Source organism: Perognathus longimembris, unplaced genomic scaffold, assembly GCF_023159225.1.
Source record: "Perognathus longimembris pacificus isolate PPM17 unplaced genomic scaffold, ASM2315922v1 HiC_scaffold_5229, whole genome shotgun sequence".
Taxonomy (NCBI): Eukaryota; Metazoa; Chordata; class Mammalia; order Rodentia; family Heteromyidae; genus Perognathus; species Perognathus longimembris.
Genome location: NW_025960633.1, coordinates 51,210 through 76,485, shown reverse-complemented (window position 1 = coordinate 76,485; position 25,276 = coordinate 51,210). Strand labels below are relative to the sequence as shown.

General features: G+C 46.1%; 1 long non-coding RNA gene across 1 annotated transcript; it reads right to left on the bottom strand.

Annotated features, from left to right (window-relative positions):
• Positions 1-1,211: 1,211 nt before the first annotated feature.
• Positions 1,212-15,503, bottom strand: LOC125345030. Its single transcript, XR_007209691.1, has 3 exons — positions 15,435-15,503; positions 11,034-11,040; positions 1,212-1,266 (listed from the first exon to the last, which is right to left on the bottom strand). It is a non-coding gene; the product is annotated as an uncharacterized LOC125345030 (long non-coding RNA).
• Positions 15,504-25,276: the final 9,773 nt, after the last annotated feature.

Below are 25,276 nucleotides of genomic sequence, written 5' to 3'. Positions count from 1 at the left end.
GTCTCCAGACTACCCAGGCTGGCTTTGAACCACAGTCCGCAGCTCTCAGCCTCCTGAATAGCTTCGGTTACAGGCATGGGTGGTGGCGTCCTTTCTGTTTGTCTGTCTCCTCACAGGCAGGCCTCCTCCTGTGGGTGGGTGCCTCGGGGTTGGGCCAGAGGAGGGGGAGGTAGGCACTGGGCAGTGGCCACCACCTCCAGTGACAGCAAAAGGACTTATTGATGGGGTTGCTTTCGCCACTTCGCCCCTTGCAGGCCCCAAGGAAGGATGGTGGGCTTGGAGGAGGCCTGGGTCAGGGGCCCAGCATGGCTTCAGCCCATAGACCATGTTCATCAGCATGGTTGGCTCCTCCTGAGTCTGAACCGGAGTCCTGTTGTTAGAGCTTTTTTTTAGATTCTCAAAGATTCAGAGCCCAGTGGTTTCTGTTTGCTCCAATACAAACCTGCTTCAGCTTTGCAGTCTTCCCAGACTGAAGACTCCTAGCTGCCGAATCATGGTGAGGTCTTTGATCTGGACCATACCTCTGGTCTTCCATGGCGAGACTCCGGCTGGAGAGCTCTGCTTGTCCCTAGCCCTTCAGGCAGGGCTGAGTCTGGGAGGGGAGAGCAGCAGGGGCCTGGTTGCACTGAGGAGGGAATGGATCCCAGAAGGTAGGCAGTGGCTGCATCTGAGCCCATGCTGCCCGGATTGCTTGTGTGGTGTCCGCCGCTGCCTCCTGTCCCTCTTCATGAGGATGTTCCAGTGAGATACCCCCAGCCCACAAGCCCACTGTCCATCTCACACAGTAGAAACAGGGTCCAGGCGGGCGACAGCTTGTTCTGAGACCCAGTGGTGATAGACAGCATGAATTAAAGCGCTTGATCCAAAGCAGGGCAGGGCTCTTTCTGAATCACCCAGGGGCTCATGGCTCAGGCTCTCCCCGGACCCAGCTCAGCCCTTCCACAGTCCTTTGGCAGCTAGGCCATCATCTCCTCTTCCAAGCACCACTTGGGTCTCATCCCAGTAGCAACGGGTGCTCTGCTCCATAAAAGCCAGTCTGTGTGGCCGGAATGAAATGCATCAGTAAGCGTTGCATCCCTGCCTGTGAGGGGACCCTCTCATCTGCTGGGAGGTGACGTTGGATCCAGGTCCCCCGAAACAAGGAGCATGGTATCTAGCTCCTTCTGTCGCCTGTCCACAGGATGGGAAAGCTTCTTCTGGAGGAGCCCAGGGGCCAGGGAGCAGCTGCGGAGGGCTGGACGCTGGCTACGTGCTCTCCATGACCCGCTGCCACCCTCCAGAGCTCTGGTCATTGTGTCCTCCTGGGCCCTGATTTGGGGGCCTAGGTTACCCCTTGCCATGCATGGGGCTGCTTAACATTGTGACCAAGTGGCCAGCCTGCTCCCAAGCCTCCTTTTCTTTCCAGGGTAAAGGTCAGGACGATTCCTCACTCTTGGCTGCCCCCTGCCCAGGGCCCTGAGCAGGGCTGAGCTTTAAACCTTCGTGTGTGCTAGGGTGGGCGTGGCACACACCTTCAGCACAATCCCCTTCAAAGCCAAAGTTCATTGAATAGTTTCTCTTCTTTCTCTGCCGTCTCCTTTGGTTGGTTTGTGGTGATTTAAAATTTGCTTTCTCTCCTCATGTTTATTTCGCTGCCGAGTGTCGATGGGTCTGGCTGTATTTTCAATGACTTCAGCTAGTTTGCCACTCTCAAACCCTGCTAGTGTATTTATTGTTGAATATTTACAATGATCTGAATCAAAGTGAATTAAAACAGAGATATTTTATTGTTCCGGCGTGTATGGTGTTTTTCTTTTTTTAAAATTTTTATTGTCATTCTGATACACAGGGAGGTTACAGTTTCATACGTTGGGCATTGGATACATTTCTTGAACTGTTTGTTACCTCCTCTCTCATTCCCCCTTCCCCCTCCCACTTTCTTTTTTCCCCATGAGTTGTTCAGTAGATTTATACCAAGTAGATTTATACCAGTAGATTTATACAGTTTTGCAAGTATTGCATTTGTAATCATTTGTCTTTTTACCCTATGTCTCTTGATTTTGGTATTCCCTTTCAGTTTCCTAGTTCTCATACCAGTATACACGGTTTCCAATGTACTCAGATAAGATACAGAGATAGTGCAGGTACAACCTCCACAGGAAGGGGTTACAAGAGGATCATCAATAATAGAAGGTACGGTTTCACATTGCATGTTGAATATAATGACAACAGTAATATAACAGTCGTTTCCATAACATGGAGTTCTTTTCACTTACCATCATCTTATGTGTTCATAAGGGCATAGCTATTGGGCTCTTGTGAGCCTCTGCTGTGACTAGCCTAAACCTGTGCTAATTGTTCCCTATGAGGTAGACAATAGACTCCATGTTTCTTTGGGTCTGCCTCACATCACTTCATATAATTTTATTGCAAGTCCTTCCATTTCCTTAAGAATGGGGCAATGTCATTCTTTCTGATAGAGGCATAAAATTCCACTGTGTATATGTACCACATTTTCCTGATCCATTCGTCTACTGAGGGGCCTCTGGGTTGGTTCCAAATTCTAGCTATGACAAACTGTGCTGCAATGATCATTGTTGTGCTGGTGGCTTTAGTGTGTTCTTGTTTGTGGTCTTTTGTGTAGATGTCCAAACGTGGGGCTGCTGGGTCATAGGGGCGCTCTATGTTTCGCCTTGCTAGGAATCTCCATACTGCTTTCCAGAGTGGCTGAACCAGTTTACATTACCACCCAAAATGAAGTAGGGTTCCCTTTTTGCCACATCCCTTTCAATATTTGTTATTGTTAGTTTTCTGTTTATAGGACGTTCTTACTGGGGTGAGATGGAATCTCAATGTGGTTTTGATTTGCATTTCTTTTATGGCCAGTGATGTAAAGCACTTTTTCATATGTCTCTTGGTCATTCTCATTTCCTCATCAGAGAAGTCCCTTTTGAAGTCTTTAGCCCACTTGTTGAGAGGGCTATTGGTTCTTTGCGGTTTTGTTTTGGAGGAATGTAATTTGTCTAGTTCTGCATATATTTTAGATATGAAGCATTTGTCCATTATATAGGTGGTAAAGATCTTTTCCCAATCTGTGGGCTTTCTGTTTATCTTGCGAGTTATGTCCTTTGCCCTGCAGAAGCTCTGCCGTTTGATGCAGTCCCATTTGTCCATCCTTTCTTTGATTTGTCGCATATGTGGGTGTTTGTTGAGGAAGCTCCGTCCTGTGCTAAGAAGCCCGTGTCTTTCTCCTACTCCTTCCTTTAGTGTTTTCAGGGTATGTGTTTTAATTTCGAGGTCTTTGGTGCATTTGAAATTGATTTTGGTGCAGGGTGATATATAAGGATCTAGTTTTAGTTTGTTGCAGGTGTTGAACCAGTTCTGGCAGCACCATTTGTTAAAGAGGCTATCTTTCTTCCAGACTATTTTTTTTAGCTCCTTTATCAAAGATTACGTAGGCATAGACTGTGAGTTCATTTCTGGGTCTTCAATTTTGTTCCATTGGTCTTCAGGCCTGTTCCAGTACCAATGCCAAGCTGTTTTTATTAGTATAGCTTTATAATACAACTTGAAGTTTGGTATTGTAATTCCTCCAGCACTGTTCTTTCTGGTTAGAATTGTTTTGCTATTCAGATCTTTTATTGTTGCATATGAATTTCTGGATTGCTTACTCTATTTCATTTAAAAAAAAGTGGTGTTGGGATATTAATGGGTATTGCATTGAATTTGTAGATACCCTTTGGCATCATTGCTATTTTGATTATATTAATCCTCCCAATCCAGGAGCATGGGTGGTGTTTCCATTTCCTTAGTTCTGCCTTAATGTCATTTTTCACGTTTTTAACATTCTCATTATAGAGGTCTTTCACTTCTTTGGTTAAGGTTATTCCTATGTATTTTATGTTTTTTGAGGCTATTGCAACAGGAGTTGCTTTCCTGACTTCAGCCTTGGCGTTTGGGTCATTAGCATATAGAAATGCCATTGATTTTTGAGGGTTTATTTTATATCCTGCAACTTTGCCAAAGTTTTGGATCAGCTCTAGTAGCTTGGGAGTAGAGTCTATGGGGCCCTTTAGGTATAGGATCATGTCGTCTGCGAAGAGAGAAAGTTTAACTTCATCTTTTCCTATTTGGATCCCGTTTATATTTTCTTCTTGCCTAATTGCTGTGGCTAGGAATTCTAGCACTATGTTGAAGAGAAGGGGGAGAGTGGACATCCCTGTCTTGCTCCCAATTTTAAAGGAAATGGCTTCAGTTTTTCACCATTTAGAATTATGCTTGCTTTTGATTTGTCATAGACTGCCTTTATTATATTCAGGAGTGTTCTCTGGAATCCCAGTTTTTCCAGGACTTTTAGCATAAATGGGTGCTGGATTTATTCCAAGGCTAAGGAATGGTGGTGAGCAGAGGCTGGGTTTAGGCTTCCTGTCGAGTTAGTGTCCTCAGCCTGCCATGTTCCCTTGGAACCCACTTAACAGGTCTCCCTGAAGCAAAAGTGTGCAATCCGGGAGCAATGTGTGCAGAACCCCATATATCACGGAGCCGGGCTATCCAGGGGTCTGATGAGGTGGATGAGGCCTGTTGGAGCCTCAACTCCTTATGGGAAAAATCAGGATGACATAACTCCCACATAAACACATGTCTTGAGGATGCTAGGAGTTTACCTACACCATGGCTCTTCAGGGGTTCAGGTCCCCAGGAAGCTCCCAGCACTCCACGTGGTCTCTTGGTGTCTGGAATTCCCTTTCTTCTAGCACTTCTCTATGAAGCTCCTGTCTCCACTCCTGGGCCGAGCTTTGCTCTGTTGTGAACATCTCCCTCTCTGCCGCATGTCCCCAGACAAGACCCAGACTTGCTACAGGTTCACCTTCCACAGCTGCAACATGAAGCTGCCACCAGGTGGCAGCATGCCACAGTGATTTCCCCGCTAGAGCCTAACAGACTGGACAGCAGGCAGCCACCCGGTCACCCTGGTCCTGTGCTTTCAGAGGCACCCGGGTCTCCACCAGAGTCCCTGGCAAAGAGTTGAACCAAAAATGTGCATGGGTCGGAAGTCATTCCTCTAGGATGCTCAGTCTATCTCCTGCCTACACTCAGGGTATAACATATTTCTCTGTGTCCATAATCAGCTTCTCTGTAACCCCTTTGCTCAGGCCGAGGAGGAAGGGCACGGGAGCCCTGCGGACCCCTGCTGCCTGGTGACACCACTGGCAGATATGAGGCCTGGTCAGGCGACAGATGGAAATCCTGGGTGAGGATAGGAGCCGCTGGGAGGTGAGGTGGTGGTCAGCAAAACTTGAGAAGTGAGGACTGGGTCATGTGTTCTAGGTGATGGGTATAAGAACTCTGTCCCTCCGGGCATGGAGACAAGGGAAATCCCAGCTATGATTCAGGTTAAAGTCTGCTTTTGAACCCTACTGGCTGGTAGAGTTGGCTCAGTTCATGGCTGAATTCTTCTAGGCCTAGGCAGCAGGGCAGAGTACCTGATGGTGGTGACCACCAGGGGGCGCTAGGAGCCCCCGGCCGCCTTGCTCAGGTGCAAGGGCAGTCTGTATAAGGACTTTGCTTCCACTGCAATTCTTTGTGTTTCCCTTTATTGTCAAAGTGTGATACAGAGGGATTACAGATTCATAGGAAATGCAGTGAGTATATTTCTTGTCCTACTTGTTAACTTCTCCCTCATTTCCCCCTCCCCCTCCCCTGTCCCCCAAGAGTTGTGCAGTTGGTTGACACCAAATGGTTTCTAGGTGCTGCATTTAGAATGGTTTGTCCTTTTGTTCCTTGTCTCTCAATTTTGGTATTCCCTCTCCCTTACCCCATTTTATTACCCACATAGACAATATCCAGGGTACTCAGACGTAATACACTGGTAGCAAGGGTACATCCACAGCAAGAGAAAAAAAAAACTAGACAATCCACTCAGTAAAACAAACAGACAAGGAAACAGGGAAAAAAAAGTAGTATGAGTTGACATGGCATGTTGAGAATAATTACAACAGTGGTATAACTCTTGTGTCCCTAACGTGGGGTTCATGTCACTTGGCATCTTCTTATATGGTCCTATGGGTGTAGATATTGGGGTATTTTGGTCTTCTATCATGACTGGCCTATTCTTGTACTAGCTATTCCCTATGAGGGACACCATAGGGTTTATGTTTCTTTGGGTCTGGGTCACTTCACTTAGTGTGATTTTTTTCCAATTGCTTCCATTTCCTTACAAATGGTGCAGAGTCGTTCTTTTTGATGGAGGCATACAATTCCATTCTTTATATGTACCACATTTTCCGGATCCACTCATCTCCTGAAAGGCATCTAGGTTGGTTCCATGTTTTAGGGATGACAGTTCGTGCTATGATGAACATAGTTGCCACCAAACCCACTGCAGTTCTTACCAGCCCAACGCCTTTTTCTCCAGATAGGATGGTATCTCTGCCATTCAGCGCAATAAACAGGTGGATTGAAAAGGTCTGGACCCAACTGGATATAATGGAGGATTGTGGCCACGTGTCTCTGACTGGAGCAACAGCCCCTTTCCTGTGCGTCTCTTTTTGCGGTAGTCTCCCAGAGCATGCATGCCCACTTCATGTGCCTTTGAACTTGGGGAAGACATGCATGCCATGGCTGAAGGGAGGCCCAAGCTCCAACTCCAGAAAGGGAAGACCCACCAGCACCCCAACTTTTGCTGAATAGCAGGTGTCCTTTTTCCAGATTTCTGAGCCAGTTTTGGAGTTGGAACAAAGCTGGGATTGAGGTGTCAACCCAAGGCGTGTCTGTCCTCCGTGGGGGTGGACGCACTGTCCAGTTTGGTGTCTGTGACCCTCCAAAGCTACCCGAGCTCCCCTGCCAGGTAGGGCCCCAGCTCTGAGCCAGGTAGGGGCCACTTCAGTGGTATCTTGGGGATCCGAGTTGGGACACCCAAGAAATGGTGACTGGCTGTCTACATACCTCATCTCCTCACTCCTTCCTCTCTGCTCTCCTCTGCTCTGCTCAGCTCCCCTCCCGTCCCCTCCCCTCCCCTCTGTTGCCTTCGTGATTATTTATTGGTGTTTTAAACAAATTTTGCTGAAATCATGTGCATGTGATGTTTCTGCTGCTCCTGGCGTTTCGTTAAGCTTCAACGTGTAGAGTGGGGAGCAACAGGAAGCCCCTCTCCCCAGGGTCCTTACACGGGTGTCTGGGATCTTGGCGCTTCGGGGGCATGCTGGGGTGCAGGCCCTGGAGTTTGGGAAATGATCTTTTCACAAGCTTCTATTTGCTCAGTTTCCTTCCTTCCTTCCTTCCTTCCTTCCTTCCTTCCTTCCTTCCTTCCTTCCATCCTTTGTTCCTTCCTTCCTTCCTTTCTTCCTTCCTTCCATCCTTCTTCCCTCCCTTCCCTCCCTCTACCCATCTCTCACTTTCTGCCAGTACTGGGGCTTGAACTCAGTGCCTTGGCACTGACCTGTAGCCTTTTGCTCAAGGCGTATGCTTTACTGCTTGAGCCACAGCTCTGCTTCTAAGGCTTTTTATTTGTCTCTTCTGTTACTTCTTCTTTTGATTTACCTCTTCTTTTTGGAGATAAGAGTCTCACAGGTTTCCCAGGCTGGCTTTGATCCACAGTCCACACATCTCAAATGGCTTCTAAGTGTTGCATGTTGAAGGGTTTGTCCTTTTATTCTTTGTTTCTCGATTTTGGAATTGCCTCTCCCTTCCACCGTTTTATTACCCATATAGACAATATCCAGGGTACTTGGATGTAGTACAGTGGTTGAAAGGGTACAGCCACAGCAAGGGAAACAAAACTAGACAAACCACTGAGTCAAACAAACAGACAAGGAAAAAGAGAGAAAAAAAAAGGAAGGATACTACGAGTTCACATGGCATGCTGAGAGTAATGAAAAAAGTGGTATAACTCTTGTTTCCGTAACGTGGGGTTCATTTCACTTGGCATCTTCTAATATATCCCTATGGGTGTAGCTATTCTGGTATTTTGGTCTTCTATCATGCCTGGCCTATTATGTACTTGCTATTCCCTATGAAGGCGACCATAGAGTCCATGATTTTTTGGGTCTGGGTCACTTCCATTAGAATGATTTTTTCCAAGTCCTTCCATTTCCTTACGAATGGTAGTGTCGTTCCTTCTGATGGAGGCATACAATGCCATTGTGTATATGTACCACAATTTCCGGATCCACTCATCTACTGAGGGGCATCTAGGTTGGTTCCATGTTTCAGCGATGACGAGTTGTGCTGCAATGAACCTAGTTGCCACCAAATACACTGCAGTTCTTAGAAACCCAACGCCTTCCTTCCAGATAGGTCTGTATCTCTGCCATTCAGCACAATAAATAGGTGGAGAGAAAAGGTCTGGACCCAACTGGAGATGTTCCAAATAGCAAGCCAGTGTGGCTGGGCCTCCTTGCTCTGTGGCCTCTCTGGTAATACCGTGTGGCACACGGCTTTTTGCCAGACCTGAGGGTTTCTCCTGGGCTTCTATTTGCGTCTCTTCTCCAGGATGCTCCTGACCCGAGGAGGAGTCTTGGCCTCTGTGAAGCTTATGGTCTAAATCTGTAAAAGGGTATTGAGTGACATGGTAGTTATTGAGCAAAGTAGCAGTACCTTGTCCTGAGTCCTTTCTGTGTGCATGGCTACACACAGTTCATAACTAGTCAGCCAAGAACAAAGAGTAGGTTTGGCTGTGTGTCAGGCAGAATGAACAAGGCTCATGCTGCAATGTGAAGACCCAGATGCAAGCAGCTTCCAATACTAAGCCTGTTTCCTGGTATCCTTTCTCCCTTGGCCTTTCCCCTCCACCCTTTCTACCCTTCCACCCAGTAACTCCCTCCCCTAGACTCATCTACCAGGCCTAGATTAGGACCTTATTCTATTTCAATCGGGTAATACCAAAGTAATATGAATTACTCCTAGTTTACAATATCTTACTGATATTGTACTAATTATTAATTAGCAGCACTACAAATTAAACTATCTTCTACCCAGGCTTCGGTGTATCTGTCAGCTATTATCACAATGCTGCATAATGCCACATAACAGCCCAACAGCTACCACAAAGAAGGCAGTTGCCCCTTACTACCACCTGGCTCCGAGCCTCAACAATCTAGGGCTCCTCTACTGACTCTCAGACTTCTCTATTGTCTCTGACATTTCTTGGTCCAGCACACATGTGGAAGGGAGCAAGACCTGCCACAAAAGCACAAGAATCTGGCTCTGGTCATGTCCTCTGAGACAAGATGAGGATTAAAGACAGCCTGCCCCAGCCTGGTCGACATCACCGTGGTGAAGGGCGTCCACCCTCCTTGAATCTGGTCAAACACTGGAACTCAATGGCCAATACAAAATGGTAGCAGTAACTGGGCCACAAATGCCAGGACTTAGGAGTCTGGAAGCTTCCAGTTCCCATCTCCCTGGTGCATAGGAAGCTTAAGGAGTCCCATGGAGATGCCCATGTGGACAGAAACCAAGGCCAACACACCTTGTCAGCCTTGTGAGTGCGCCATGTTGGAAGAGCCCCAGCTGAGTGGCCCCAGCCTACATCCTGTGGAACAGATCTGTGCCACCGTGTCAGGACCTACTTGGTTGCACGCTTGTGTCCTGGGTCAATTAGAATGGTTGCTCTGAGTTCCAGAGTGTTCGGGGAGGCATGTTGCATAACTATAGACAACCAGAATAGACTGCTGGGTGCAAAGCCAAGGAAGAAGTCAGGAGAGGAGGCCCCAGTAGGATGCCACAGAGGAGCAGACGAAGGCCCTCACCATCACCAAGCGACCACTCCCACTGCCCTGTGGCTGGGGACAGACACCCAGTGGTTAGCCATGATATTTTGAACTGCCCCATAGAGATCATCCTATGTTAAGAAAATGAGGGAACCTTTCACCAGCAAAACAAATACTCAGTCCAATTCACTATAAGGAAACGTATTCAGAAAACAGCCATAGAAGCGGGGCCTTAGGTTCTGTTGCTTACATATGTATATACGTTAGTCAAAATACCTACAACCGAACAATTATACTATAAAATTTAATTACCTTGTAACTCATGAGTACCACGAATTTTCAAATGATTAAAAACCAAGTGCTTCTCAAAAAGGTATACATTTAAAAGTAGCTACTGACTTGGATACAAATTACCAGTGCCCAGTTTGACTCTTGAAAAAACATGCATTCTAAATCAACACCCAAAACTGGAGGAAAAGAGAACTATTATCCCATGAGGGTCTTCTTCAGCACCAATACCATCAGCATTCTTTTAACTACTAAAGACGGAAGTGGAAGTGCACCTACACTGAACCACAAAAGGACTGTAGTGAATAATACACCATTCAGAGGGAATGAGAGATATGGCAATGTGTGCTACGTGTGGTCAATGAAAGTACAGAGCAGGGGTGTGTGTGCAGGTCATAGATGAGGCCTGGCATTTATTGTTCTTATCATGATGTGGAAATGAAATTCCAAGTTAATGTCCAGTTTTCTTTTTTCTACAGGTAGACAAACTGATTGAGAATAAGATAAAGAGAAGATTTGGCATTTCTCAGGGATGCCTCCGTGTATTGCGAAGGTGAACTGAGATCTAGGGTGATAAAAAGACATGATACGACACACATGAAGGTACAAAGAAGGCTCAGAAGAGAATGACACCAAAGGAAGAAAATATAACACTGTTGGCAGACTTGAAACAAGAGGTTTTTTTCGAATTATCACAGAGGAAGTAAAGAGATGATGGTATTAATAACAGAAATACCTGCATAGTTTGAAAATATCAGAACAAGTGACTAGAGATAGATTGATAGATAGATAGATAGATAGATAGATAGATAGATAGATAGGCTTAAAATTGATTGGAAACTGAGCTCTCACAAAGGTTGTTATGGAGAGGATACTTGGCAGTATTTCCCTGAACCAAGGTGGAAGGTCTAGATATTAAACAGTGATAGTCAAGAATTGCTAGAGCCAAGGTCTCTGGGGGAAGTTCAGATTGGCCTTGAGATTAAACAGTGCCAGTTAAGAATTGCTAGAGCCAGGGTCTCTGGGGAAGGTGAGATTGGCCTTGACCAGGGGAACCTGTTGTCTCTGCCTGCCCTAGGCTGAGCCCACAGGTGTGGGCCATCAACACTGATCTTTTCCCCTTCCCTCCCAGACCCCCTAGTTAGGGTGTGTTCTGATGTTGGCTGGGTTTTCCCATGTCCTTCTTCATTGGAATAGAGTTGTATTGATTTTTTATCTTTCTCCATAGATTCTAGGGAATCTTCAGCTCCTGAGATTCAATCCTTTGCTTCAGTTAGTCGGGACTGTAGGCTAGCTACTTGATTTTGAATCTCTTTTCCTTCTGACTGGTCTTTCCTGCTGATTTCCATGTCCTTGCTCTTAGGTCCTGCATGGACTTCTTTACTTCATTAACTTCATTAACTTTTTTTTGAGTGCTGTCTCTCAAATCTTTTAGCTGGGTGACTATCTTTTCTTTTGACTCTTTTAGTTCATTTATCTTTCTATTTGTGGAGGCCATGAAATTCTCCATTAATTTTTGCTTTGAATCCTCACGCTCTAGTATAGATGAATGAAGAGATTCAAACTTTTCAGTTATAATTTTTATCAGTAGACTTTGTAGATCATTTTGAGGGTTCTCTTCTATGTCTTTGATTGACTGCTCTGCTTCCTGTTTGTTTTGAGTGGGAGATGAGACTCCATTGTTTGCCATCTTTCTTGTGTTTCTTCTGCCCATTTGGACTGGGAATGCCAATCTACAAGCACATGTGAGCACTGTTTAAGACCCAAAGCAGACCTTACCAAGCACTGTTGTATATATCGTAGAAGTTCACAATTATATACAGATACCTTGTATACCCATATATACAATTAGATTTGGTGTTCCTAAAGAATACAACTTTGATATAACAACCAATCCTGAGCCGTGTATTCAGTAGTTACTTATTTACTGTTACAACCCTATGAGTAATTTTTGATCTTATATTAAGTTCTTTTTGGATGGGTTGGCTTTGTCTTTGAAGCCCTTTGATTCACTCAGATTGAGCAGGGATACCTTCTATCCAATAACCAGGGGTCAATGGAATCTGGAGGTCCTGGAAGTAAGTCAGGAGGGTAAGTTAGAGGTAGTAAAGAGAATAGAGTAAAATGTATGGGGAGGTTGATAATTTTAGTTTAGTGTCAGTGACGCGGAAATGTGGTGACAGTAGAATCAGTAGAAAGAACAAGGTTAAAATTAGAGAAAATGGAGAATTAGCAGAAAAGAGTGGAGGTGTTATTCATAAGAAAGTAATTTTTAAAGAAAGAGAATGTGAAGAGAGAAATAAAGAAAAAATACTGGAAGACAAATGCACAAAACAGAGAAAAATCATTTAAAAATAAACGCCAGAAAATCGAACAACAACCACAAACACAAAAACTTGAAAAGAAAAAAAGAGGTAAAAATGGAAAGTTAAAACCCAACCACATTTCCAAATTGCAAAAAATTAAAAAAAAAAAAAAAAAGGTTAAAAAATTTAACGCCTGGCTCTGAATAGGCTGTGGACTCAGCAGGGCGGGCCAACCCTGGCCTGGTTTACCCAGCTGACAGTTGCTTGCCTGGGGGAGGCTCCTCCCTTCTGGGCGGGGCGGCCTCCTGGCCAGAGATGGCTATGCAATTCAGCTCCATTTCGGGCTGGGAATTGGCTTCATCTGGGATGGGACTGTTTTTCTGTCTCGGGAAACATTTGTTTTCCCATTTGGTTGTTCATTGTGACAGCAGCTGCTCCCCGCTTTTGGTTTTAATTTAGGAATTCTGGAGGGCAGGGCACATCTGGCTGAGTTCACCTGAGTGTGTGAGCCCTGGTCTGGGCAGGGTTCATTCTCCTGGGCGGAGCTGGCTCTCACTGGTCAGTCCCTCTTGCCCTTTTCAAAGATGGCCCCTTTGTCCTCGCTTTCCCCAGGCCTGCTTTAGTTCCAGTCTGGTCTGACCCTATGCCAGTGTCAAATATGACGCTTTGTTCTGGCAGTGGGGGAAGGGCTGTCTTCCAGAAGCTGCTCTTGGGCACGTGTTAGAATGTCTTTTGTGTGTTACTCACGCTTCCTCTGCATTTCAGGCTGTCCATGCTCAGCCTGTGATTTGCTGCTGCCAGCTGGATGCATTCCTCCTGGTCGCTGCTGTGTGCTTTAGGTGCGGACGGTGTGGGGCACTGTGCAGGCACCAGCACTGGCATGGCAGCAGAATGTGGCATGGAGTTCAAATCTGTGTTTTCAGGCCAGCAAAGTCGATGTTTTCGTCCTGACCAGAATCCCTGCAATGTTATTACTTACTGGGCTGTCTTCTAACACTGAAAATGTCTCTGGAGTGGTAAAATTGCGATGTCGGAGGGCTCTGCTGCTCCTACGCCATCTTCTGAGAAGGCCCCTGTTTGGTGTTGAGTTTGCTGTGTGTGACCCTTCAAAGCTACACAAGCACCCGTGCCTGCTAGGGCCCTAGCTCTAGGCCAGGTAGGGGCCACCTCATGGTATACTGGGGTCAGAGTGGGAACAACCAGGAAATGGTGACTGGCTGTCTACATACCTCACTACATCTCCTCATTCCTTCCTGTCTGCTCTGCTCCCCTCCCCTCTGGTGCCTTCCTGATTATTTATTGGTATTTTAAACAAATTCAGCTGAAATCATGTGCGTGCGATGGTTCTGCTGCTACTGGCGTTTCATTAAGCTTTAATGTGTGGAGTGGGGAGCAAAGAGGAAGCCTCTCTCCCCAGGGTCCTTACACAGATGTCTGGGGACTTGGAGCTTGTGGGGCATGCTGGGGTGCAGGCCCTGGAGTTTGGGAAATGATCTTTTCACAAGCTTGTGCTTCTCAGTATCCTTCCTCCTTCCTTCCTTCCTTCCCTCCTTCCTTCCTTCCTTCCTTCCTTCCTTCTTCCTTCCTTCCTTTTTCTTCCTTCCAACCACCCTTCCTTCCTTCCTTCCCTCCTTCCTTCCTTCCTTCCTTCCTTCCTTCCTTCCTTCCTTCCTTCCTTCTTTTCTTCTTCCCTTCCTTTCCTCCCTCTACCCATCTCTCACATTCGGCTACTACTGAGGCTTAAATTCAGGGCCTAGGCATTGACCAGTAGCCTTTGGCCCAAGGCGAGTGCTTTAGTACTTGAGCCACAGCTCTGCTTCGGGATTTTTATTTGTCTGTCCTATTTCTTCTTCTTTCTACTTGTCTCTTCTTTTTTGGAGAGAAGAGTCTCACAGACTTCCCAGGCTGGCACAGTCCGCTGATCTCACCCTCCTGAGTAGCTTCCATTACAAGCATGAGTTGCAGCGTCCTTTCTGTTTTTCTGTCTCCCCACAGGCAGGCCTCCTCCTGTGGGCTGGGGGCCTCTGGGCTGGGCTGGAGGAGGGGAGGTAGGCACTGGGCAGTGGCCACCACCTCCACTGACAGCAGAAGCACGTTTTTGGGGTTGCTTTCGCCACTTCCTCCCCTGCAGGTCCAAGGGAAGGATGGCAGGCTTGGAGAAGGCATGGGTCAGGGGCCACCCGTGGCTTTAGGCCATAGACCATGTTCACCAGGGTCGTTGTCTCCTCCTGGTCTGAACCAGAGCACTGTTGTTAGAGTTTTTTTTAGATTCTCAAAGATTCAGAGCCCAGTGGTTTCTGTTTGCTCCAATACAAACCTGCTTCAGATTTGCAGACTTCCCAGATTGAAGAATCCTAGTTGCCGAATCATGGTGAGGTCTTTGATCTGGACCATACCACTGGACTTCCCCAGCCAGAGCCCGCTGGGGAGCTCTGCACACCCCGAGCCCTTCTGCCAGGGCCAAGACTGGGCAGGACGGGAGGCAGGGGCCGGGTTGCACCGAGGAGAGAATGGATCCCAGAGGGGAGGCGGTGGCTGCATCTGAGCCCGTGCTGCCGGATTGCTTGTGTGGTGTCCGCCGCTGCCTCCTGTCCCTCCTCACGAGGATGTTCCAGTGAGATGCCCCCATCCCACAAGACCACTGTCCATCTCACGTGCTAGAAACACGGTCCAGGCGGGTGACTGCTTATTCTGAGAGCCAGTGGTGACAGACAGCATGAATCAAAGTGCTTGATCCAAAGCAAGGCAGGGGTTGGCTCTGTCTGAATCACCCAAGGGCTCGTGGCTCAGGCTCGCTTCAGACCCAGCTCAGCCCGTCCTCAGTCCTCTGGCAGCTAGGCCATCATCTCCTCTCCCCAGCACCACCTGGGTCTCATCACTTTAGAAATGGGTGCTCTGCTGCATAAAAGCCAGTCTATGTTGCTGGAATGAAATGCATCAGTAAGCATTGCAACCCTGGCTCAGAGTGGACGCTGTCATCTGCTGGGAGGTGACGTTGGATCCAGTTCCCCCAAAACAAGGAGCATGGGAAGTATTGCCTTCCATTGCCTGGCCATACGACAGGAAAGCTTCCTCCTGGAGAGCCCAGGGGCCAGGGAGCTGCTGCGGCGGTCTGGACACGGGCTACATGCTCTCCGGGACCAGGTGCTACCATCCAGAGCTCTGGAGGTCATTGTTTCCATCCTGGGCCTCTGATTTGGGGGCCTAGGTGACCCCTTGCGATGCATGGGGCCACCTAATCCTGTGACCAAGCGGCCAGTCTGCTCCCAAGCCTCCTTTCCCTTCCAGGGTAAAGGTCACAATGATTCCTCACTCTTGGCTCCCCCTGACCAGTGCCCTGAGCATGGCTGAGCTTTTCTGTTTGTTTGTTTTTTGTTTTTTTGGCCAGTCCTGGGCCTTGGACTCAGGGCCTGAGCACTGTCCCTGGCTTCTTCCCGCTCAAGGCTAGCACTCCGCCACCTGAGCCACAGCGCCGCTTCTGGCCGTTTTCTGTATATGTGGTGCTGGGGAATTGAACCTAGGGCCTCGTGTATCCGAGGCAGGTACTCTTGCCACTAGGCTATATCCCCAGCCCAGGGCTGAGCTTTAAACCATAGTGTGTGCTAGGGTGGGCGTGGCGCACACCTTCATCACAATCCCCTTCAAAGCCAACGTTATTTAAACAATTTCTCTTCTTTCTCTGCCATCTCCTTTGGTTGGTTGGTGGTGATTAAAATTTGCTTTCTCTGCCCATGTTTATTTTGCCGCCGAGTGTCGAAGGGGCTGGGTGTATTTTGAATGACTTTAGCTAGTTTGCCACTCTGAGCCCCCTGATGTCTTATTTATTGTTGAATTTTACAATGATCTAAATCAAAGTGAATTAAACCAGGGCTATTTTATTTTTCCGGTGTGGTTGTTGTTTTTCTAGACGGGGGCCCTAGTGGTGGTTCGCTCTACCCTGGATGTTTGGAGTCAGCCGATTTTTTGGTCTCAAAATGGCTGGAGATTCCGTCTCTCCGGAGTCTCTGGGTGAGGGTTCCGCCCTCCCTCCCCATGAAGTGCTCACGGGTGACTCAAGAGGAGCAGACAGGCCAGTCTCCTGGACTGTCTGCCTTTCAGGTCAAATGAGAACCACAATGCATGGCAGAGCAGGGTGAAATCACCAGCAAAAGCCTCAGGATGCTCCGCTGCCCTGAGCATTGTGTTGGCCAGACAGCATGTTGTACAGAGGTAGAGTCCACTCCTCACAGGTTGCTGTAACCAGCGAAGGACACACGTCAGCTTCAAAGTTGGCATGAATCACTGACTGAAAAATAAAAAATAAAAAAAGGCGAGGCACCTGTGGCTCATATAGGTAATCCTTGCTTCTCAGATGGCTGAGCTCTGAGGGTCTCCGCTTGAAATTGGCCTGGGAAGGAGAGTCCTTGAGGCCCTATCTCCACTTAACCACTAAGAAGACAGACATGGAGTGGTGTCTCAAGAATGGTAGACCACCAACCTTGAGCGAAAAAGCCAAGGAATGGAACCCAGGTCCTGAGGTCTAACACCAATATCGGCACAAATCAAAACCGATGTCCAAGATAACGTTGGTGCAAGATGTTCGCAGTGTGTGTGGCGCTTTATACTTTGCACACCACCTCCTTGGGCAGGAACTTGAATTCTCAAGTCTAGGGAATGGTGGTGAGCAGAGGGGGGATTTTGGCTTCATGTCGAGTTAATGTGGGCAGCCTGCCATGTTCCCTTGGAACCCGCTTATCGGATCTCCCTGCAGCAACAGTGTGCAATACGGGAGCAATGTGTGCAGAACCCCATATATTACAGAGCCAGGCTATGCAGGGACCTGATGAGCTGGCTGAAGCCTGTCAGAGCCTCACCTCCTTATGGGAAGAGTCAGGTGGACATAACTCCCACATGAACCCGTGTCCTGAGGATTTTAGAAATTTGCCTAGGCCATGGCTCTGCAGAGGCCTAGGAAGCCAGCAGCACTCCACGTGGTCTCTTGGTGTCTAGAATAACCTTTATTCTAGCACTTGTCTATGAAGCTCCTGTCTCCACTCCTGGGCTGAGCTTGGCTCTGTTGTGAACATCTCCCTCTCAGCCGCATGTCCCCCAGACCAGACCCAGACTTGCTACAGGTTCAACTTCCACAGATGCAACGAAAAGCCGCCACGAGGTGGCAGCACGCCACAGTCCGTTCCCCACCAGTGCATCCCAGACTGGCCAGCAGGCGGCCACCCGGTCACCCTGGTCCTGTGATTCCAGTGGCACCTGAGTCTCCACCAGAGTCCCTGGCAAAGAGTTGAACCAGGAAAGTGCCCGGGTTGGAAGTCATTCCTCTAGGATGCTCAGTCTGTCCCCTGCATACACTCAGGGTATAAACAGATTTCTCTGTGTCCATCATCAGCTTCTCCATAACCCCTTTGCTCATGCCAAGGATGAAGGAGACAGGAGCCGTGAGGACCCCTGCTGCCTGGTGATACCACTGGCAGACATGGGGCCTGGTCAGGTGACAGATGGAAATCCTGGGTCAGGATAGGAGCCGCTGGGAGGTGAGGTGGGCAAGACTTGAGAAGTGAGGACTGGGTCCTGTGTTCTAGGTGACGGGTATAAAACTCTGTCCATCAGGGCACGGACACAAGGGAACTCCTAGCTATGCTTCAGGATAAGTCTGCACTTGAGCCCTACTGGCTGGTAGAGCCTGCTCAGTTCAGGGCTGAAGTCTTGTAAGCCTAAGCAGCTGTGCAGAGTACCTGGTGATGGTGACCACCAGGGGGTGCTAGGAACCCCACCCCCACACGCTCAGGTGCGAGACCAGTATATAAAAGGACTTTGCCAACATTGCATTTCTTTTTTTAATCTTTATTGTCAAAGCGTGATACAGAGGGGTAACAGATTCATAGGATAGGCAGATAGTACATTTCTTGTTCTACTTGTTACCTCCTCCCTAATTTGCCCCTCCCCCTCTCCCTCTCCCTGTCCCCCAAGAGTTGTGCAGTTGGTTTACACCAAATGGTTTCTAAGTGTTGCATTTTGAATGGTTTTCCTTTTCTTCTTGGTCTCTTGAGTTTGGTATTCCCTCTACCTTCCGCTGGTCTAATACGCATATCACACATTATCCAGGGTACTCGTATGTAGTACAGTTGTCGCGAGGGTACAGCCTCAGGAAGGGACTGCAAGAGAAACAAAACTAGATAAGCCACTCAGTCAAACAAACAGACAAGGAAAAAGAGAAAAAAAGTGTATTACGAGTTCACATGGCGTTTTGAGACTAATTTCAGCAGAGGTAAAACTCTTCTTTCCATAGCGTGGGGTTCATTTCACTTCCTATTGTCTTATGTGGTCCTATGGGTATAGATATTGGGTATTCTGGTCTTCAATCATGACAGGCCTATTCCTGTACTAGCCAATCCCCATGAGGGACACCATAGGATTTATGTTTCTTTGGGTCTGGGTCACTTAATTTAGAATGATTTTTTCCAAGTGCTCCCATTTCCTTACAAACGGTGCAGTGTCATTCCTTCTGATAGAGGCATGGAATTCCATTATGTATATGTACCAGATTTTCCGGATCCACTCGTCTACTGAGTGGCATCTAGGTTGATTCCATGTTTTAGCGATGACGAGTTGTGCTGTGATGACCATACTTGCCACCAAATCCACTGCAGTTCTTACAAGCCCAACGCCTTCTATCCAGATAAGTCTGTATCTCTGCCATTCAGCACAATAAACACGTGGAGAGAAAAGTTGTGGACCCAACTGGAGAAGTTCCAAATAGCAAGCCAGTGTGGTGGGCCACCTTGCTCTCTGGCCTCTCTGGTAATACCGTGTGGCACACGGCTTTTTGCCAGACGTGAGGGTTTCTCCTGGGCTTCTATTTGCATCTCGTCTCCAGGATGCTCCTGACCCAAGGAGGAGTCTTGGCCTCCCTGAAGCTTATGGTCTAAATCTGTAAAATGGTATTGAGTGACATGGTACTTATTGAGCAAATTCTACAATGGGAAGAGGATTCGAATAACAGCTGAACTATCCACACAAACTTACCACGTACGAAGTGAGTGGAAAATCACCATCCAAGTACTTCAGGCTAAAAATATGCAACCTCGGATCAAATATCCAGCGAAATTGGAGTTCACATGTGAAGGGAAAACCAGATCTTTTCACACCAAAGAGGAGCTAAAGGAGTCTGTGAATAAAAAACCAGCACTACAGCGAATTCTAAGAGGGGAGCCCCACCCAACAGAGATCGTACAAGACACACAGTCAGAAACAGAAAGAAAATACAATAGTCAAAGTCCAATAGAAACAACAGCTCACTAAAGACAAGAAAAAGAAAAAAAGAGGAAAAAACAGCCCAACAAGAAAATTGAAGGAGAAAGAACACCCTTATCCTTGATCTCTTTAAATATAAATGGTTTAAACTCTCCTATAGAGAGGAGCAGACTGACAGGATGGATCCCCAAACAAAAAGTTGACATCGCTGCCTACAAGAGACCCACCTTACAGCAAGAGAAAAAAACAGGTTCCGAATGAAAGCATGGAGCAAGATCTACCAAGCAAACGCACCTACCAAACCGGCAGGTGTAGCCATTCTGATCTCAGACAAGCTGGACTTTTCATTAAAATCAAGTCAAAAAGACAAAGAAGGACACTACATATTAATACAAGGAAAAATCCAGAATCAAGACATCACGGTGATAAATGTATACTCACCGAACAAAAGAGGCCCGACATATGTCAAGCAAATTCTCACAGAATTACAGAACAAGATAGACGCAAACACAATCATAGTGGGTGACCTTAATACCCCACTCTCTCCAAGACAGATCCAACACCCAGAGGATTAGCATGGAAACTGAGGACCTAAGTAACACCATATCCCAAATGGATGTGACAGACCAATACAGAATCTTCCACCCTACAGAGACCCAATACACCTTCTTTTCAGGAGGCCATGGATCATATTCCAAAATAGACCACGTCATAGCCCACACAAAGGACCTCAGCAAATACAAAAGTATAGACGTCATCCCATGTATTATATCTGATCACAGTGGATTAAAGGTAACCCTCAACAACAAAGGATACCACAGAGGCTATACACACTCTTGGAGGCTATACCCACACTGCTATCCAACACTTGGGCCACAGACCAAATTAAAGATGAAATCAACGAATTCATAAGCCACAATGACAATGAAAACACATCACAAAGAAACCTATGGGACACAGCTAAGGCAGTACTGAGGGGCAAGATCATTGCCCTCAGCACTCACATTAAAAGAATGGAAGCAGAGCAGGTGAATAACCTCACGATGAAACTAAAACAACTGGAGAAACATGAAATGACAGAATCTAAACGACTAGGAGGGGAGAGATCACAAAGATTAAAGAAGAGATAAATCTGATTGAATATAGAAAGACCATTCAACAAATAAGACTAAAAGCTGGTTCTTTGAAAAAATAAACAAAATTGACAGACCCCCACAACACTTACAAAAACAAGAAGAGACTCATATACGTAAAATCAAAGACTCCACCGGAAAAATTACAACAAGTACACACGATATTCAAACAATCATAAGGAGCTATTTCCAAAAGCTCTACTCAGCAAAAAACAATAATTTTACAGACATGGATTAATTCTTAGAGAAGTACAAACTGCCCAAACTGAACCAAGAAGAAATAAATCAACTAAATAAACCAATAACTTACAGTGAGATACAGGAGGTAATCAAGAACCTCCCAGCAAAGAAAAGCCCAGGCCCAGATGGATTCACCAACGAATTCTTCAAAACCTTTAGTGAGGAGCTAATACCAATACTCCTCAAAGTCTTCCGTGAAATCGAAACAGAGGGAGAAATCCCAAACTCATTCTACGAAGCTAATATCATACTCATTCCCAAACCAGGCAAAGACCCAACAAAAAAAGACAAGTACAGACCAATATCACTAATGAACACAGACGCAAAGTTCCTCAATAAAATATTAGCTAACAGGATCCAGAAACTGATCACGAAAATCATACATCATGACCGAATAGGCTTCATCCCACAGTCACAAGGATGGGTCAACATCCGTAAATCAATCAACGTAATTCACCACAAAAACAGATCTAAAATTAAGAATTACATTGTTATCTTAGTCGATGCCCAAAAAGCCTTTGAAAAAATACAACATCCATACCTATTAAAAGCTTTGGAGAGAACAGGAATAGATGGAACATTCCTCAAAACAATAAAAGCCATATACAACAGACCAACTGCTAATATCATATTAAATGGAGAGAAACTTAAATCATTCCCCCTAAACTCAGGAACAAGACAAGGATGCACACTTCTTTTCAACATAGTGCTGGAATCCCTAGCCATAGCAATAATGCAAGAGGAGGACATCAAACGGATCCACATCGGCAAGGAAGAAATCAAGTTATCCCTATTCGCAGACGACATGATCTTCTATCTGAAGGACCCAAAAAACTCAGTCCCCAAACTCCTTCACCTATTAAACCAATTTGGCAAATAACAGGATACAAAATCAATCCACAAAAGTCAGCAGCTTTTCTGTACACCAGCAATATACAAACAGAAAAGGAAATTATGGAAACATTTCTATTTACAATAGTCAAAAAAAGAATAAAGTACCTAGGGATCAACTTAACCAAGGATGTGACAGACCTATTTAATGAAAACTATAAAAATCTAATAAAGGAAATCAAAGAAGACACAAGGAGATGGAAAGACCTCCTATGCTCATGGAAGGCAGAATCAATATAGTGAAAATGGCCATATTGCCCAAAGTGTTATACAAATTCAATGCAATCCCCATCAAGATCCCAGCTACATTCTTCACTGAAATAGAGAAAGCAACCCATAAGTTCATATGGAACAGCAAAAAACCTAGAATAGCCAAAGCAATTCTAGGCAAAAAAAAGCAGGGCAGGAGGTATCACAATACCACACTTCAAGCTCTACTACAAGGCCATCATAACAAAAACAGCATGGTATTGGTATAAAAACAGATCGGAAGACCAATGGATTAGAATTGAAGATCCAGAAATAAAACCACACTCTTACAGTCAGCTGATATTCGACAAAGGAGCTAAGGACATACAATGGAATAAACATCACCTCTTCAACTACTGGTGCTGGGAGAACTGGGCAGCCATATGCAGAAAACTCAAAGTAGACTCAAGCCTATCACCATGCACCAAGATCAACTCAAAATGGATCAACGACCTCAATATCAGACCTGAATCCTTGAAACTAATGAAGGACAGAGTAGGAAAGACGCTAGAACTTATAGGCACAGGAAGGAACTTCCTGAATAGAGTCCCAGGGGCACAACCAATAGGGGAAAGACTTGACAAATGGAACTACTACAAATGAAAAAGTTTCTGCACAGATAAGGAAATAGCCACCGAAATAGAAAGACAACCAACGATATGGGAAACGATATTTACCAGCAGAGCAACAGACAAAGGCCTGATATCTGTCATCTACAGAGAACTCAAAATCTAAGCCCCTCCAAGCCCAATAAACCTATTAGGAAATGGGCAAAGGAGGTAAAGAGAGACCTCACAAGAGAAGCTATAAAAATGGCAAAGAAACACATGAGGAAATGCTCAACATCCCTGCTAGTAAAGGAAATGCAAAGAAAAACAACCCTGAGATACCACCTCACCCTAATTAGAATGGCCTATACTCTGAACTCAAGCAACAACAAATGCTGGAGGGGGTGTGGGGAAAGAGGAACCCTTCTCCATTGTTGGTGGGAGTGCAGATTAGTACAACCACTTTGGAGAACAGTATGGAGGTTTCTCAAAAAGCTCAATATAGACCTACTCTATGACCCAGACATACCACCCCTAGGCATCTATCCTAAACAGCAAACCCCAAGATATCAAAAAGACATTTGTACTTCCATGTTTATCGTGGCACAATTCACAATAGCCAAAATATGGAAACAACCCAGATGCCCCTCCACAGATGAATGGATCCAAAAAATATGGTACTTGCACACAATGGAATACTACATAGCGATTAGGAATGGTGAAATACTGTTATTCGCATGGAAATGGTCAGAACTGGAACAAATAATGTTGAGCGAGACAAGCCTAGAACACAGAAAACAAAGGGGCATGATCTCCCTGATATATGACTGTTAACAAAGGGAGACGGAGAGACAGTAGAGACAAGTCTGTGAAACCAAAAACTGCTTGTCAAATAGTGTTCCCCACAGGATTGGGGCAGCGACCCAACAGCATGTAACTAAAACCAAACAATTACTCAACATATAAAGGTCAAAAATTGACCTCTCAGGGGAATACAATAGCTCAAAAGCTAAGTATTTACGTTCCTATAAGACTACTGTCGACATGTGGTCATGAAAAAACATGCATTCTAAAGCAACACCCAAAACAGGAGGAAAAGAGAACTATTATCCCACCAGTGTTTTCTTCAGCTTCAGTACCATCATCATTCTTTTATCTACTCCAGACAGAAGCGGAAGTGCACCTACACTGAACCACAAATGGACTGCAGTGAATAATACACCATTTAGAGGGGATGAGAGAAACAGCATTGTGTGCTACGTGTACTCCCTGCAAGTACACAATAGGGTGTGTATGCAGGTCATAGATGAGGCCTGGTATTTATTGTTTTTATCATGAATGTGGAAATGAAATTCCAAGGTAATGTCCAGATTTCTTTTTCCTACAGGTAGACAAACTGATTGAGAATAAGATGAAGAGAAGATTTGGCATTTCTCGGGGAAATTCCAAAGGTATTCCGAAGGTGAACTGAGATCTAGGGTGATGCAAAGACATAATACTAAACACATGAAGGTACAAAGAAGGCTCAGAAGACTGACAGCAAAGGAAGAAAATATAACACTTTTGGCAGACTTGAGACAAGACTATTTGGGGAATTATCACAGAACTAATAAAGCGATGATGATATTAATAACAGAAATACCTGCACAGTGTGAAAATATCAGCCTAGTAACCCATTAAATTCATAAGAGAAGGCAAGGGAAAGAAATAAGAAGTAGCACGTGTGGAAATGTCTTAAGAAACCAAAACTAGAAAAGTTATCAAAACAGTGAGTAGAGTTGGGTAGATGAAGGGCTTACAATTGAGTGGAAAGTGAGCTCTCAGAAAGGTTGCTCTGGAGAGGCTACATGGCAGAATATCCCTGAACCAAGGTGGAAGGTCTAGATATTAAACAGCCCCAGTGAAGAATTGCTTGAGCCAGGGTATCCGCGGGTAGGTCGGATGAGGCTTGAGCCAAAGAACCTGGTGTCTCTTTCTTGAGGAGGTTGAGCCCACAGGTGTGGCCCATCAACAATGATCTCCTCCTCCCCCTTCTGTGGCCCCTCCCCCCAGATAGGGTGTATTACGGTGCAGGCTGGTTCTTTCCCATGTCCTTCTTCACTGGAGAAGAGTTGGCACATACCGGCTTGGGTCATTGTTTAGGGAGTCGCTGATCTCCGATGCACCAGTTCAGCTGATGGCAGTGCTCTGTGTTTTCTCCAGATAAATACATGAAATATGTGTGTGTGTGTGTGTGTGTGTGTGTGTGTAACCATATATGTGTGTGTGTTTATAGTCATAAACATATGTGTACTTATATTTATGTACGCACATATTCCTGTATATTTACCCTTCTGCAGCCCTGCCTGACAATTTATCTAACATCCAAGTCTGTAGATTGTTATTGAAGAGAAAAATGCCCCTTCATCAGAGTAGTGCATTTAGTAATGGAGATAGCATTGTAAATGCCATCCAAGTGGAGCTCAGTATGGAGGGGCACTCATGCGTTGTTAGGCCCCCGGGGGGAAGGTTAGAGGGGACTCACTGTGAGCCCGTGTCCCCGAGAGGCCCTGGAGAGCCGGCAGGCAGGGTCCCTGGGACAGCCCACCGGTGCTGCAGGCCTCCGGGGTCACCGCCCCGGGAACCTGCTCTTGCATCTCAGGTAATCGCGGAGGGTGTTGGCCATGAGCCGGGCAGTTCTCTTA